General features: G+C 34.1%; 1 long non-coding RNA gene across 1 annotated transcript in view; it reads left to right on the top strand.

The window, feature by feature from the left end:
• LOC136554907 (uncharacterized) overlaps positions 1-14,375 on the top strand; it is a 32,329-nt gene extending 17,954 nt beyond the window's left edge. The window contains exon 3 of the long non-coding RNA XR_010783395.1: positions 14,012-14,375. This is a non-coding gene — a long non-coding RNA (uncharacterized lncRNA). The remainder of the gene's footprint in view (positions 1-14,011) is intronic.
• Positions 14,376-18,569: the final 4,194 nt, after the last annotated feature.

Below are 18,569 nucleotides of genomic sequence, written 5' to 3'. Positions count from 1 at the left end.
TAATTAGAAACAGTATTTGAGATTTCTAGTAGTTGATTGTCTGATGTGAGCACTGAAAGACACAATGATATCTAGCTACAGATCTAGTTCACTGAACACAAAAGCAGACAAATAAAAGAAATATTTTCTCAGAAAGTTTTTTTTAATTTCTTTCATTGGATTTTGGAAAAGAGCTTTAAAGAGGACTATCATCCTCTGAGCACTCAAACATTGCTTATGTAAGGCAACAATCCTCCCATTTTGTGGTCAGCATGCCTCACCATCAGTAAGGCACAGATATGTAAACAGATATAAACATTTTGGTGTACACAGGAGTAATCATGAGGCATTTGATAAAAACAAAAAAAACAGCCAAACAAGAAAATACAAACAACAAAAAGAAGAATTGCTCTCTGTACCATGTGTACAAGTCAGTACATACTCAGCTGCATGTATGTGATCTCTGAGGTTTGCCTTTTAGGACTGTACTCTAGTCAATCCTTTGTTGTAACTCAAGAGAAAATGCCAATGTCTCTGTATAGTTTGTATGATCTGGAGGACAAAACTAAGCTAATTGAACTTATTTGCATGAACATAAGGTGTTCAGCAATGGACAAGTCTTATGGTTTTAGTGCTGAAGTAAGAAATTGAAAATGCTAGCCACAGGTCTTTGACATGTCCAAGGCAATGGCACAATACATTAAAGTTAGGTAGTTTGTCCTCGTTGTTACTGGATTTGATAATCCTTGCTCATAACAAGGCAATACTCCCAAGTGGAAAATCTTCATGGAGATTTGTTTTCCTTTACGTTGTATAATGACCTGATACAAATGAAACAGCAACATTTACTTTAGGATTATAGGGCAGTGTGAACTTTATATTTTATAGAGCAAATGAAATTTGTCATCGGACTTTAGTTGCTTACAAATTTTACAAACCCTTAAATGTAATACAAAAAATAAATGAAGGCAGAGAACCATCTTCTATGTCCCACTGTTAAGTGTAGAAATATCTTATTCTGTCAATGTGATTTCATAGCAGGATGAAAAATGTCAAAAGTGGGGATGACAAATCAGTCTAGTGAGGAAAAATGACTCTCAGACAAGAGATGTCATTTGTCATGATTGCCATTTGACTGCACTTTCTCCTGTCTTCTCTTTCAGATGAATGTTACTTTGCCATTAATTTAAAATTATCTTAAATCAAAGATGGGTTGAACATGAAAAGCAAAGGTACTCGTCTTTTGAAGTTTTGCAATATGCAGAAACCCATTCAAATGTAAACTTACTGAAAACTGACATGGACGTTTTAAAAAAGGTTATCATCATGAATTGTTAACTTAGAAAATATTATAGTTCTGTAGTTCAAAAGTCCATTTTTCCTAAATACAGGCAACAGCATGGCTTTTGTTCGAAACTGACACAGCTGAGCACAGCACTCTGAGCCACTGCATAATACGGGTGGTAATTAAGCCACAGCTTCAAGGTTGCATGGGCACAAGACAATTCAGCCTAATGAAGTATCGATTGGCTGCAGTCGAGGTAAAACAAGTTGACATTCATTTAGAGGTAGCAATGCGAATATACCACAAAGCCACCAAAGAAGCAAGGGGAAAAAAAACAATGAAACTGAATTTTAATCTTGCAAACACAATTAAGATTCTTATTTACAGCATGTTGCTATCACTTAAACTAAAGCTAATTGCATACTTACTGCCCTGACATCAGATTCTTAAATCAGCAGAAATTATATTCATAGGCTGTTGGCAAAAAGCACATGAAGTTCAGTGTTTCAATTAGAACCTGTCCTAACATTTCAAAAACCCAACTGCAAAAAAATTACTTAGATTCCACTTAAGTTTCCACTTTATTCACACAGCTGAGTTTATTTTAAATGCTGTGATAAACTCCTCTGTAGAGCAGGTTACTTAATTACTAAGGACAATAGTTTTACCTCTTAATTGAATAATTGCAAGTAGATTATTTCTATTGTAATATTATGCAAATATTCAAGATAGTTTTCAAGATTAATTTTATTTATTTTTCTCTCTTTATTTTAAAAATGATAGCCTTGACCATATTTGTCTCGTACACATATATATAGATATATTATTATGGTATGCATAAAATGCATATAGCAGTGTATAAATGTACATCTTTAAACTTACTTTAGTAATAATTTTGTTCTTAACCACTAAAGTTAATTTTCTAAGAAGTGAGGTGTTCTTAAAAGCCACAGGATGAATATAAAAATTTTGACATTTGTATCAGAAAAATCTCCAGTAAAACAAGAAATTACTTTTTACTCCTACCACAAAATCTTCAGGAGATTTAGAATGTGGATACAAATATCAAAGTGTTAAATTTTTTTCTGTGTGATATTGTATTAAAATTCCTGAAGTTTTACTTCTGTACTTTGAGATTGAAATTAATAAATAATTTAAAAAATCCAATAAAATATGTTTAAGAGAACACTATTAATTAAGTAGAGAACTCAAAAAGTAAAAATACTTGAATCCTTTCCAAATTGTATTACTGGTTACAAAGGTTTCTCTGGAATTTCTTTGAATTTGTATTGTTGACTTCTAGTTTATATATTTCATCAGCATCCTTTTTTGTGAATTGTTAGCATAGAACAAAATTTGGCCAAAGCCTGTAACTGCACACTATCATTTATGACTAAATCCTTACATTTTGCAAACAAATACTCAGAAATTGCAACAAATGTATTACATTACATCATTCTAACAAAATCCACCTTATAAAGCAGAAATATGAATTTATTATGAGTTTTTTGCCTTCCAAAAGTGCAAACAATTTACAGCTTGTACCAATCACTTTCATTTTCTCATGAAAAATGACTGAGAAAGAGTGCTAATGTGTCTAATTGCATTATAGACCCCTCCGGCAGACAGACATTTCTTTAAAAAGTAACTCATTAAATCACTGATTGCCAGATGTTGGGATTCACAGCAATTGCCCTACTTATGTACTGAATTAAGGCAGTCTAAGCACTGAAATAAACATAAACTATTTTAGTAATTAAAATATTACTCAAAAATTCAGAAAATTGAGATCTGACTACATTTACTGTATGTGAATGTTTACAGGCAAAATATTTTCATCATCACACTTGTAAACTGATTCTCAATTTATATTAAGAGATTTTTAGAATTTTAAATAACAAACAGAAAATGGAAGGCTATTTAAAAAAATCATTTCCCCCAGCATACCAGTGTTAAATACTTACAAAACATTTGTATTATTGTATGGACTCTGTGATCATGGTCTACCCTATCAACTGTCATCATCTTATGCGGAAATCGCATAAAAGAAACTTCATATGTCATTGTTGTAGATATACTACAGGACATTCCAAACTAAAAAGGTGACAATTTTAGTTTCTCTTGGTGCAAATGTCTGTGGTCTCTTGAAGCCAGGTCAGCACACTGCATAACATGAGAAGAAATACTACTCCAGAGCTGATATACTACTTGCCTATAAAATTTCCCCCTTCTGCTGGGTTCAAGTCACTAACCACATCCCCCATTATCTGTGAGGTCTATGGTCTAGATGGAAGTGGCAGATAGAATTTCTAGCCACTAGTACTTTTGTTAAAAGTAAATATTTATCTTGGCAATTACTCTTCTGGGCTCACATCTCAATTGTGAAGTAATAATGAGAAGAATTCAACCCAAAATCAGTGCAATGGGGATTCCTGAGGCAGACGTTCAGTCCAGCAGACTTCAATCCCTTTCCCCAAATGACTGCAAAAAGAATCTCTGTCCACTGGAGATAAGCATTTTGGAATTAATGGCCATTTACAAATGTTTTCCTTTTGGCAGACAACCTCTCAGACCACTAGTGAAGAAGCTGTGCCCCAGTAAATGGATTAGGGGAAAGCACAGATTACTTTTGAGAGAACTGATCAGCCTAGTTGCTATAAGTGGTCTGGATAGACCGTACATTCTTCCTCGAGATATGAGGCATATGCAGGTAGTATATGAAGGCCTACAACTGTTCTTCTGAAGAATTTATTTCTTCTTCAGAAGACAAGTTCTCTCTCCAAATTGAAAACCGAAATTCTCTAATGCACTTTCAAAACTTGCTGTGAATAGTGTGTGCAATTGTATTACTATTAAACAGAATTTATTTTAAGTATTCAAGTCAATGCTAGAAACTTCATTTTGGTCAACTGTTCACATTTGCATGCCTTCAAAATTAATAAAAAGTAACTCAAAATAATAACAAAAAATGGTATTGTCATTGTGTACTTCAAAAGTAAAAAAATCATAAAAGACTGAAGATGCTATCAAAGTGAAAACAAAAGTTTATTACAATAGTTCAGCTGTTTATTTTTGTTTCAAATTACAACTGTTCATGTCAAAATTATAATAATATTTATTTACTATTTAAATATATTTCTTTTCAAAGACAAGTGAAATCAGTTAGTTTTGAAGACAATTTAAACATTCCAGAGTGGGAAAAAAACTTCTCACATTATTCTTGCACTGGTGTTGTCTTTTGTTGCAATGTTTTCTTATTCACAAAAAGAAGTGAAGATGAAAAGATGTAGCAGCAAATGTTTCAGATAATTTTCTGAATTTCATCAAAATAATTAGGAAAATTTCACAGGAAATTTATAGTTTCTCTCCACATAATTGTCTAATCACAAAATCTTTATGCTTTTTTCTAACTTCTGATTTGAAGCCCAGGATATGACAATTTGACATAAAAGTACCACAGTATCATTAAAAAAATATAGTTATTTAAAAAAAATAAAGTAATTTAGGAAAAGATATTTTATTATTAGCTCTGTATATATACAGAATTTGTGGTCAATTAGGTTTGCCCCATCTGAAAATGGAATATAAACACTCAAAAATTGTTAATTGTAATTATAATGTTGTTATATATTTTTAAATTATTTTTTCTATATCAATACTACTCAGTAATAAAACTACCTCCTAAAATATTTTAATTCATATAATACTTTTAAAAATATATATATTTGTATGTTTCATCAGGACCTGACATGATAGGACAAGGATTTAAGGGAACAAAGTTAAAGAGGGCAAATTCGGGTTAGATATCAGATAGAAATTCTTCACTGGGTGGGTGGTGAGGTGCAGGAACAGGTTCCCAGAGAGGCTGTGGATGCCTCAGTGTTCAACGAAAGGTTGGAAAAGGCCTTGAGCAACCTGGCCCAGTGGAAGGCGTCCCTGTCCATGGCAGAGGGTTGGGACTGGACAGTCTTTAGGGTCCCTTCCAACCTTTTAACATTCTATGATTCCATCATTCTATGATAAGATTATTCTATTCTAGCTCATCTTTGAAAGGTTCTAAGCCTATTATGTACACTTTTATCTTTTAAGTGTCTTAGAGAGGTAAAGTGAACGGGCAGGTTAGGACTGGAGCCAGGAGTAAACTTTCAACCTGCATGGTTCTAAGCATATGGTTTATGCATTTGACCACACTAAATACTTTTACACTCATATTTTCTAGTCACTACCAAGAGAAAAGAAAGATAGACAAGAGAAATAACCATTAAAAAATGCAGGTTGTGAAAGACTGGGAGTTTTATCTAAGCTTTATTCAAGTTCCATAAGCTAAACTCTAGTGAAGACATTCAGTTTCGTCAATACAAAAGAAAAACTCCAAATTTCAAGGTGTCTTCTGTCTAGTACCATAGTTATAATCCAGGGATGGTGCCTTTTTACTTATTTTTAAATATTTGTTATAGCCTGCATTGCAAAAATCAGAAGGATATCTGCAAGAAAGTGCTTTAAGTAAAGGTTACAAGTGATATAGTGTCTCAAAGATCTAATAATAAGATAAATGTATTTTACCAGGAGGTCATCAATTCAGATTCCACAAAAAAAATCAGCAATGCTTTGACTTTTAAAAAATGTCATTCCAGTTCGTATTAGAGTAATGACTAATTTAGGAGGATGAAAGTCACTGTTTAAATCAGTCTGTCACTATACTTAACAACTGTGAACCTAAAATTGTAGAGGATCAAACAGGCCCACACCAGACTTTTTACTCCACACCAGACTTTTATTTACACCAAAGCAGATAAACATGAGATCCATGTTGTAAGACATATGCATGTGTTTAAAACTAAAAATTCATGGACTTCAAAAAAGAAAAATTCTTTCATAAACATATTACATTTGTTTATATTCCTACACTACTCAAGAACTAAGGCAGAAGTACATGCCTCAGAAAACAATAGAACTGTGAAGAACTTTCCTATTACAGATTCCAAGTCTCTGCTATGGCACTAAATATGCTATGTTTTCATTTGCATGAATTCAAAAAGTTTTATCTGAAAACTGATTCGTTTTCTGATCTCTTCACTTAACAGAATGTTCCAGATCTCCATTCCTCATATGAATAGAGAGTGTGTTCTAATTTTTAACAAAAATTTAATTATGATAAAATATATATGTATTTATAACCATTTGATCTCTATGCACAAAACTGTACTTTAAATTTTTCATTCTATGGGCCCAGCTTCATTCATACAGAGTTAGCATTGCCACAATCTCATCACAATGTCAAGTGGAGACTATGGAGATTACATTATGATGTCAAAATGCAATTGCAAGGAATTTTTATTACTATCTATGGTCACCACATTTACAATATCAAATCATGATGAAAAGTGTTTCAATGTTTCTCTGGAGATGAAATTATAATGTCAAGCTGATGACACAATGAGGTCAGTACAAATCTTCATAGACCCAATTGCAATGTTCATTTCAATGGGAAATATATGGAGACTGTCATATAAAGACTATAGAAAAAGAAAGTGGACAGAAACTACTAGAACTTGAGCAAGCTTTAAAAACTATGAAGTTGGAAATGGCTTTGAAAAATATCCTCTCAAAAATTTTCCCTACTCTTTCTCCATCACAAGTTTTCTTCTTTTTTTTTCTCCCTGGTATCATCACTGATCCAGGCTTTTCTGGATTTTGTGTCCATGATTCCAAGATATTTTGGCTGTTCCTAACTTTTTTCCAGTCCTTGTTTTACATATCTCCCATTGAGTTTGCCCCTCTTCAGCCCCTAAACTGTATTACAATTTCTCATCTGCTATTATTGAAATCTCAGTGTAGTTGAGATGTTTTCCTAAGAATTTTTGATCCCTTTCCTGACCACATTAAGGCCAGTAACTGCAAACTGCTCCTCACGCAGGGTTTGAAGCCTGCTTCTCACTACTGATGCCAAATTTTGTTACTTTTAGCAGTCTTGATGGTTTTTTTTGTTGTCTCTACCAGAAAATAATTACTGCCTGTTCCACTCATCTCCTGAATTACTGTCTGATTTTGTATCATCTTTTCCAAATTTTCAACTTCAAACTTTTTTTGTACTTTTTTTTAGCACAGAATTTATCTCAAATAGCTTTATTAAATCTAATTATTTCCTTCATCTCTCTTTTCACAATTCACATATTACAAACAGCATTCATGCCTCCTGTGTATGCAGACCAGGGTTCGGTGTAAATTTCTTTTATAAACTCTTTCTGATAATTACCCAGGGGTAAAGTAATATTTAACAGGAAATGTGAAATTTTGCTTGGCAGCAGACAGTGTTATATGTCTGAAATATGCTACCTCCATTTGGATAAACTTCAGTTTGTAAGCTAGTGTCTGAATCCTCTTTCTATATTTGTACAGATTGATGCTAAGCAAATAATAACTACCATATTAAAAACTATTTCCAATACACAAAGAATATAAAATCTTACATTCAAAACTTTTGCATACCTTTATCTTAGTCAATTTCTATCTCTAAATCCTTGGGAGGTTTTTCCTTTATTTGAATTATCATGGTAATAGTTATGTTCCACTAATAGAGACTATATTACATGAAGGTAAAAACAAGTGTCCTATCATCATTTATATTGTGTTTTGAAAATGCATTTGCCAGGAACAAACCACAATACTCTAAAAAATTGAAGGACCATAAAATCCACTGATATCTAATCTGATTGATGACACCAGTACCAATACAGAGGTAGACCAGTACAGACTGTACTCTGGAGATATCTTTAGGGCATATTCATTCTTTTTACACATTTTAATCCTTCTCTTATTTGAGTGTCCTCTTCTAAATTAAAAGGTATTTAAAATCATAATATTGTTACAGTTTTCTAAATCAAGAGTGTACAAAGACTTAACATTTTTCCACTTGTTTAAAGATGGTATTCATCAGGACAGCATGAATAACAATATTATCTGCACTGAAGCAGATTATTCTCACTTCTTCTTAAATAATAAATTATATTGATGTGATTTATCCAGAACAAGTACCATAAATATTTTAACCTAATGCTAATACCAATCAACTGGAATGTTTAATGCAAATGCAAAAGAATATATTTATCATAATTTCCTTATTTTAGAATTTATCGCCTTCATTTTTCCAGCACCAGAATTTGCATGACCTTTTTCTCAGAAAGACAATGATAGAATAGCATTGTAGGTTCTTTTTCTACCAAGCCCACAGTGTACTCATTGGCTTTAAGTCAGTAAAATTTTCCCCTCTTTGATGTTTAATCTCCTTTTCCCTGGTTTAAAAAATTGAATAATTTTACTGAGCTAATGTAAGTTTTAAATTTCTCTGTTACCATTCCACATTAGATATATTAAATTTGTAAGTTGTATGTTTTAAAAGCACTTTGAATCTGCTTTTGTTTTCAATATCTTTTTCAAAGTAGGAAAAAAAAAAGCCATACTTGATTAGTAATACAGCAATAGATACAATCCCTCATGTACTCTTTAGGGAAAAAATGGAAAAGGAGAAAAAAGGGGAAAAGCAGAAGCCCCAATATTATTAAAAAGGAAGTGAAGCACATGTTGTTTCAGTAACGGACATCTGACATGGACAAGTTTTTTCACTAACTTGATGCATAAGTAAAGATAGACAAAGACAAGAAGTATTGGGCATAAATAAAGAAGGCATATAAATCAAAAGTGATTGTCATCTTATTTTAAAAGGAAGATAGGTTTTATTAGTATTAGTATTACTTAGTGTTTTTGGAAAGAGTTACCAAATAACCTAGATATATGTCCAAATATTTTAGATACATATAGATACAGAAATTCATATACTGTACAGAAAAGTGAGGACTAAAAAATAGCTAAACAAGACTTCAAACTCTAGCCTTCCATGACTTCACAGACTGTGAATATTCCAACCACCTTTTCTCATGTACTACACACTGAGAAGTAGAGAGTGATGGAGGACACATGGAATTTTGCATCCACTGCTTTAATACAATTATATTTTGCTTTTATCCATTCATCAGTGTATCAAATTACCACTTCTCTCTTCATCAAAGCAGCATGGAAATTGGTGTGAGGTCTGGTAGAGTCATCTTTACACAGAAGTTCTGATCTATGACAAAAAGAGTGAGGCACATATATTATCATATATGTGCCTATATATCACCTGATATATATCACATAATATCATAATTGTGAAAAGGGAGAATTTCTGTTTCAAGCATCTCATAAAAGAAAAAAATATATTCTGCATTGTTTATTAGACTCAAATGTAAAACTTAAAGTCATTGTATTAACATTTGTTCTAATGTTGCTCAAGATTATTACTATGTCCAGATTCTTGTATACATGATTAACATAACAGGGATGTTTGAGGAAATGGTAAAAGTACAAACGAGGAAAACTACTGTCCATTGTGGATATTAAAAATATGGGTTATATGCACCGATTTGCTTATATGGGCCTTATATGGGCTACCTTTGGCAAACACTCTGGTTATCAATGTTTGTTAACACAAAGATGACTGTGTACATGGTGTCCACGTGGCTTGAATATACAAAATTGTCTAGGGTGTATCTGACCAAAACTGACAGATCATATTAAAGAGAATCATGAACATCAGCCAGATGAAACAACAATCAGAGACTGCAGAATCATAAAATATCTTGAGATACAAGAGACCCACAATGAAACATCAATGTCCAAATTCTGGCCCTGCACAAGACAATCCCAGCAATCACATCATGTGCCTGAGACCATCATCCAAACATTTCTAGAACTCTGTCAGGCTTGGTGCTGTAACCAATTTCCTGGGGAGCCTGTTCCAGCCCAGGCACCCTTTGGGTGAAGAACCTTTTACTATCGAACCTAAAACTAATATCCAATATCCAACCTAAACCTCCCCTGACACAGGTTCAGGCTATTGGGTGCTGTCATTGGTCACCAGAGAGAAGAGATCAGTGTCTGTAAGTCCTCTTCCCCCCTCAGGGAAATTGTAGACTATGCTCAGGTCCCTCTCAGTCTCCTCCAGGCTGAACAGACCAAGTGATCTCAGCTGCTCATCATATGGCTTCCCCTCAAGGCCTTTCACCATCTTAGTAGTCCTGAATGATGCTGGGAGCAAAGGACTCAACCTGAAAGGAAGTATAAACTAAGATTAAAAATTTGTGCCAATGGAGCCAGGCAGTGGAGGTGAGAGCAGAAGGCAAAAGCCTGCCAAAAGTGATCCTGCACCCTCTGCCACAGGTGCTTCCAGCAACCATGTGGAGCTCACTCACAGCCACCATAGGTACACCCTGGGGACTTGTACCCTGAGTGAATGGGAGTTTCTTCCTGGGGGCTCTCATCTCTGGGGGGAGGAATGACAGCACAAAGCTCAAGCACAGGATGGGGCTCTTGCACAAGCAGGCTTTGGCAGGTGGGCTCCCTAAATGTTGAGATGAAAGGGATCTGCACCCTCCAAAACTTATGGCAATGGGTGCATGTTTCTGAGTGTGTGTGCATGTGTGCATGTGTTCATCCACAATTAGAAGTTCTAGGGATTAGTTATAGAAGTGAGTTTCAAAATATCCAGGTCTTTCAATTTATTAAATTTTTCTAAGTATCTAAGTGACAGGGATTATTGTTGTACCAGTATTGTCTCTCAATACATACTTCATTGATGCCTAGTTAATTATAAGTGGTTAATAAATTAATAAGTCACTTCAATTTTGATTTGATTTAAACTACAATTTTTCCCTGCAGCAGCAAGTCTCCACTTTCATCTGAAAAAAAAATCATAAATGAATCAACTGCACGGTTTTCTGTGATTTCTAGACTTTTAAACACTCCTGTGACAAAAATTGGAGGAAAAGAAAAATGAAAAGAAAGAAGAAGATACTGATATTTTTCCTATTATTTTTCCCTGATTATGAGGTATTCTGGTTAATTCAGAAAAAGAAGACACATAAAATACAGCAGCACTGAATGTTTACAATCTCTTTAAGGTTAGCAATGTTCGGTGAATCCGTATGAAGTACCAACTAACTTTGTAATTCTCTTATACATTTGTTAATGCGTAGTGAAAAGGCTTTGCTTATCGAAGCAGCAACAATATGCCTACAAGCAATAGCTAATAATGCACCTTGGGGTATACACCAATGCTAAGAATATAGTATTCATTTTTAGACACTTTCAGGAAAGTAGAAATTTTAGACAAACCAATACTGTTTTCTGTAACAAGATACTTTGTACTAAAGTGTGCAGAAATTATCAAATAACCCCCATCTAGAAGATTCTTAGAAGATTGCAACAAAAATGTAAATAACATTAGTGTTAATCTACGAAATACTGTTTCAATGAAACCTATTCACATTTACTTCTATTTAGAGAAGGCTGTGGTCCACAGATCTCTTGCTTCTAAACATTACTGAAGACCTCATGACAGCAGTCTTTTACCTTTCAATGAAGTAAAAATTGAAAAAAAAAAAAAAAAACAGACTACAAATGAATATTTACAAAACACAGAAGGAAAATTCAAATAAAAATTTCCATCCACAAATATAAGCTTATCCTGGCTTTCACCAACAGTTGATAAAAATGGTTTGTGTTACTTTGGGAGACCCATTCTTTATGTCCATTCACAGTAAATATACTAATACTTTTCCCTAAAGACTTGGATTTCCCCATAGTTTGACAGGGTGTCAGTCAGAACACATGTAGATACAATGGTCAATGTTATAAAATTCTTAACAAGGGTAGATAGGCAGAAATTCAAAATACAATGTAGGTCAGATCTTTCCACTTATTTCAGCTATGATTTGAAGAAGGGAATTAAATTCCCATATCTCACTGACTTTCACTGGGATTTGGGAACCAGAAACTTCTTTAAAAACCCTAGCTTTTATTGAAAATTCTCACAGTCACTTTGAGAACCATCCTCTTGTGTGTCAGGTGCACTTTAACTGGATTTGAAGGCAGTTACTCCTCCCCTCACTGGACTCACAGATACTCCTTTGTAAGCTGTAATGTGGGCTCTTCAATACATTTAGTTCTATGAATAATTAATGTGTCTCCTGCTCTCACCACTTGATTTCCTGTTATTTGCGTTGCATGCAGTATGCTGAGCGCATTTCATAGCTCCTAGACTAAAATGCAGGTTTCCAATCACATAAAGTGTAATGGGATATGAAAAATAAGAGTTTAAATAATAATTAAGAAAAGAGCTTAAACATGTCTCACATTTCTTAAAAATACTAAAACTAAAATCTCCAAGAAAGAAAACATAAGTGTTGTTTATGGGAGAAGAAATAGAAGATGCTATGCAAAAATTCACTGAGCATCAGAGAGGATTTTTTTTTTTTATATTTTATTTTGTTTGAGTTGAAGACTCCCTCAACTGTGCTTTGGCTTTGGGTTTTTGTTTCTTTTTTAGTTCTGTTAAAAAAATGAAAAAACATTTGAAATATCATCTGTTGGTTGGTTTTCATTCATTTGCTAAACATAACTTGGAGAGAGTCTACAAAAGCAAGCTTGTCATTCAAGCTAGTCACCACACTTCATGGATGACTGAATAAAAATGAGTTTTTCAAGAAGTAACCAAAAGTACTGCCTCAGTGAATCCGTATGTACTTACATACTGGACATAGAAGAAAAAAATCAGTTATATGTCCTTCTAAGACAAAGTAGATCAATCTCATTGGCTTCTATAAGATATAAAATGAATTTGAACAGACTGGATAATTTCCAGAAGCAGTTATATCAAAGCAGATATAATAAAAAAAGAGTAGCTGCAAGAAAACAGGCTAGATTGAAAATGGAATGCAAATATCTCTAGGCCATTCTGGAAGCAAGGAGGAGAGCCCAGGAACTTTTTATTATTGAGCTATTGAATTAAAATAGTAGTTAAAACTCTTAACAAATGTCAAAATATAAGTTTTCATTTACTGATTTTAGGAATATGTCTTCACCTTTATGGAACCAGCCATTTATGGAAAATTCTGTTCTGTGAGTGATGTGATGAAAAGTTGTAGTTTGATTTCTTCATTACAGTTTAAGTGATGAACTCCAAGTAATTTAAAATAATTTTGTACAAAGAAGAGGAGAAAAATCTACTTCTGTTACTAAAGCAATGTAAATCTGGAGTAGTTTCTGTGGTTTCACTGAGTTTTAATTCACGTCTTAATTTTTTGTTTTATTTTTATGCACCTTTTTATCGGAGAATTAAAATTAAATAATAACTAAGTAACATATATTTAATGTCTTGATCCTACCAGTAAACCAAAAATATTTACTTACTAAATGCAGAATCCATCAAAACAGAATTAGAAAATTATATCAGAAAAAAGTCCATTACATTTTTATTATTTGCAAGACAAATAATTTTTTAATTCTTTATCATGGTATTCTTACTCACTTTTTTTTCTTTAGGAGGGAAATTTTAAGACTCATTTCTTTTTTTGATTCTTAAGCATCATTCAGTTTGCTTTCTCCAAAAGCTGAGCAGTAAAAAAGCCTTGATCAGGGATTACAATCTTTTCCTTTCAACTGAAAGCCTGAGAAGCTTGACCTTTTTGCTGCTCACTCATTTAAATTTCCAGGTTCATACCTCAGAGATACATGGGGAGTTTGTAGTTTTGCAGGTGGGTGGAAATGATATGTCCATCTCAAGAGCAGAAAGAAGGGTAGAAAAAACAGTGGGTGTACAATAACTTTTCTTCTCTACAAGACCTGACATCTTTGATTCTCTCCTTTTTGCAGCATCTCAATCTGTTTGGGCAAGACAGTGCAAAGCAGCAATAACCCTCAGAGTGTTTGTAAAAGGTTGAAACAAGGCTCCAGCCCATCCTCCTGTCTCGAGAAGTGACCCACAGCACCAAGTTGCTGCAGTAAAGATATAGTCATGTTCTCCTAGAACATGTTCACAAGCTCGAGAGACATGCAGCATAGAAAATCTCAACGTGTTCTCTCTCTCTGGGATAAATTATAGGTCTATCAAGTAGCCAAACAATGAAACAGCATCCATAATATATATACCAGGAAGTTTTCAGCTGCTTGAATATAGTCCACCTTTATGTGATGTGTTGATTACAAAAAATTTGATATACAAAAAATATATAAATGGCTTCCAGACAATTATATGATTACACTTAGTATGAAATATAGTAAAAGCATTTAATATACATATAAATGGAGTAAAATTCAGAATGTACAATAGATTTTTAACCACAAGTGTAAAGTTGTAGACAAGTATGTCCTTTTTGTGAAAACTTATTATATGCTTCCTAGTCTACTCTCAGTTCTATAAATATATGTATCAATAATAAATGTATGTATAAATAAAATGGCTTGACACCAATGATACTTAGCTTCTTTTTCTTTTGGATGCTTGTAAATATAAGATGAAACCCATATTCTCTAAGCCAAAGAAGGTTTTGGAGATAAGGCAAAATACTCTCCAGATTCATTATGAAGCATAATATAATCCTAACACAGCACTGCAGATGTCAACTGAGCTTCTCATGAGAGCAGAGGGTGCACAAGTCATTACGTATTTTGTTTAAAACCTCCTGTGAAAATAATGAGGATTTTTGTTTGGAATGTTCTTGTTAAAGCACAAGGTTGAGCCTGATTCTGTATAACATATAGTGAAAAATCAGCAGAGTTGCTGGGAGCAGTGGTTACTGCTGCACCCCAGAACAGGCACTGACACCTTTGTTGGGCTCACCCACAGCAGCTGCACAGGTGCAAGGGCTGGCAGCTGGAGGCTGTGGGGTGATGCACCTGGGAGGAGCCTGGGGACTTCTCTGTGCTAGCCAGGAAGGATTCCCACCAGCTCTGGCACAGAAATGAGCACCTTGGTGTGTGCCAGAGCTTTGAAGGAGCCCGGAGTCCCCTCAGCAGAGGTGAGCAGGGGTGAGATGATGGGTGCATGCACACACCCCCGAGGGACTGCCCTGCCTCAGCCTCCCTTCCTTGCTTCACTGCTCACCACAGGAGCTTTCATCAACTGTATGTAACCCTTGGAGAATACAAGGGCAATTAACTCTGGAGAAGGGGAGAATGTATGAGTTTGACACATTGTTTGTACTCCTGCTTTCCCCAATACCCAAGTTAGTGATCAAAAGTTTGATTTTATTGGCAATAAATTGTATACAATTCTCTGACTCACAAATGTTTTGCCTGGGACAAGTTTGTTGCTGGTTTAAAAGGTCTACCACACTCATTTTCCAAGCGTTTTCTCCAGTGCTGGTGTGGAATAGCTCTTTGAGGCACACATTTCTTTGAAAAGGGCCCTAGAGGTGCAAGTTATTTCACTTAATGAACAACCAAAGAAATAGAATGTTTTAAGATTTATTGTCTTTCAATGATATTATTTCCTCTCTCATTAGTATTTTCCTCATTAACTTGTCTAAGAAATTAATACCAGCCTGAATGGTACCAGACTAAAAGAAAAAATATTCTATCTTTATTTTTCCATTCATCTAGAGTTATACTCATCTAGTTATATCACATTAGCAATGCAGAGATGTACTGCCATGTTGAAAACACTAATTAATTTTTCCTTTAAAAAAAATTGAGCTTTTTTCTGTAATATTAGTGTATACCATTTTTTAACCTGTAAAGGGAGATATGTTTTAATTTATTATTAAATTCTTCACTTTAAAAGTAAAACAAAGGATTTTCTGTAATTTTTTACCTTAATGTATTAAGTTTTATATACTCAGTCATTATTCAGAAAGAAACTTTACACAAAAAGCAGGACATACAATCAGTCCAATACAAATAGTAAAAACTTTATTATCTCCCTAGCACTGCATAGGAATCTTAAGAAAATGTAATTGATTCAAATCTTTAGCTTTTGTACTGTCATTGTCAATACATACTCCAAGTAGAAAGAAGGGGTAACAATTTCTCAGAAAGTCAGGAGGACACAGCTAGAAGTTTTTCCAGCTGATCTGCCTGAATGCTTCTTCCTAATACAGAAGTAAAACGAAGTAAAATACTTGAATTATAAACTTGGTTGGGCTCAGACAAAGAGCCCAAAACTTATACACTCCATTTGGGTTTAAATAGCTGACCATGTCCTGTTAAAATATGTGCTGTCATCTCTCTTGTCTTCTCCTAGAAATGAAAGAGCCTCAAGTGATCAACTGTAAGTTTTCATTCCTTCAGCATCTTTGTATACAGTCCAAAAAATTCCCCATGAGAAAACTGCCATTATACAGAGCTGCAAGAAATAAACTGGAGGAATTGGTTAAAACTCTGTCAAATCTTGATTAAAGACTATTTCTCTTCTGTTTAGTCTTTGAAAGTTTTATTATAATACTGGCAGAGGTCTCCAGTCTAGAGTGTTGGATCTTCTGCTGGCGTTGGTATCAAGCATCATTTATGAAGGCTTCCCACTGGGAAAAAGAAAATTCATGTAATACATTAATGCTGTTCTTGTGGGACTGTATTCTGACACCAGTGGATGATGTGAAAACCAAGATGATGTTAAAACCATGTATTGATGCAAGTCACAGACAAGACTGCAAAACAGAGACATTGAAACCTATAAAAATTGAATTCCAAATTCTTAAAAATTCACATTCTCTATTCTCAGTCAATTCCACTGAATTCTTCAAGTATGTATTTCATATATATGGAAGTGCTTTTTAGCATTAAACCTCTGTAAATCTAATGATTTTCCATTTTACATAAGTATTTGCATTAGGTTTTTAAGAGAAACAAGTGCAAAATATTTTTAAAGCAAAAAAAAAAAGGAAAATGATATTATTAAAATTTAAATAGAAATGTGTAAATTGAGGCATAAAATCAGTTTTGCAGTTATTTCCACATCAGGTGAGTTCCTACCACTTTTTACTTCAAGTTGTATTTTACACAACCTTTATTCCATTATCAAGCGTAAAGAATATTTACGATAAATTATTTGACCAAGTGTGTCTTTTAACTTTTATTCTATTCATAATAGGAAAGAACTTATACCACTATATTGAAATAGTCCAGGAAGGGAGAAGGAAAGGGTAGGAGATTATCAGATTTAAAAAAAAAAAATAAAGAAAAGGAAGCTTTATCCCCTTCCCCTCATTTTTACATTCTTTAGCTATACACTTGAATATGCTTATATTTTTTCTTAAATTTTTCTCAATTTGAATTAATTTTAAGGGTCAGAGTAAATAGATCATTTTGTTAACTAGTCTTATAGGGCTAACTTATGTACTGTGTTATCCACCCCTTATTACAGAATTTTACATGGTATAGCATCTATAATCTCTGATGTCTGGTTTATTCAATCTAATACCCAGCAGCTTTATTTTTATACTTTCTTTTTTTGGATATTTGATATATTTTAAAGCTCATTTGTTAGGGCATGCAAAGGTGCTTTGGGTTTGGTGGAAGTTTGTTTTTTGCTTGTATGTTTTGGTTGTTTTTTTTTTCTAATTCCCTAGAGCATCAGTTCTTGATTATTTTCTTCACTTATCTTTTAAAATGCCTTTGTTCTTCTTGTGTGTTTCTGTCTCTTTGCTTGTGACATTCCTTCTAACTATAAGTTTCCCTTAATTGGCAGGTTTGCATTTGAGTTTCCTACGTGGAATGACCCCTTGTTCCTTGTTCTGCAGTGTCAGGAAACAGAAATGTCATTGCTGATTAGGGGCCTGAACCCTCTGCTCCTCCTTCTCATACAGTAGGCAATCTTGTTCTGTACACACTCTAGCTGCAGGGTCAGCCTTAGGGGAACTCTAAACAAGTGTCCACATGGGATACCAAAGTGGAAGGGGCACTGATAGGGGCAAGTATTCTTTGAGCTCATTTGTCTACCACAGAAAGTCTCTTCTGTCCCTTTAAGTGTAAAATGTCCACTGGCATTGCCCAAGTGTGTACATTTTAACCAGATAGAAGCATTTTTGTGCCTCTGGCTTACTACACATGTACATCAGTGATGTTAATAACATTTCTGCTTAACAATGTGACACTGAGATGTACTTCTAATGGTTGTCTTTCCTCTGAACTGAGATACAAAAGCTTTCATTTTTGGTTCTGAAACCCTCTGTTAAACCAACTTTGACCTCATCCCAGGGCACGATTATCTAGTCTTGCTTGGGGCACCTGAAGCTCTAAAGATGGCCTTGTGTAGCTGTGGTTGAAAATCTCTCTGCTTAGTGCACAGAGTGCATCCTGTCTTACAACTGAGTGGAAACCTCTGCTTTTTCCACTTTTGCTCCTCACCTAGGGAAGTAGAACAAACCAGAAGAGGGAGGAAGAGAAACTACACAGAAAAGAACAGAGGGTAGTGGCTTCAAGTGGCAGGGAACAT

Source organism: Molothrus aeneus, chromosome 1 (assembly GCF_037042795.1).
Source record: "Molothrus aeneus isolate 106 chromosome 1, BPBGC_Maene_1.0, whole genome shotgun sequence".
NCBI lineage: Eukaryota > Metazoa > Chordata > Aves > Passeriformes > Icteridae > Molothrus > Molothrus aeneus.
This window is presented reverse-complemented; position numbering and strand designations above follow the sequence as displayed.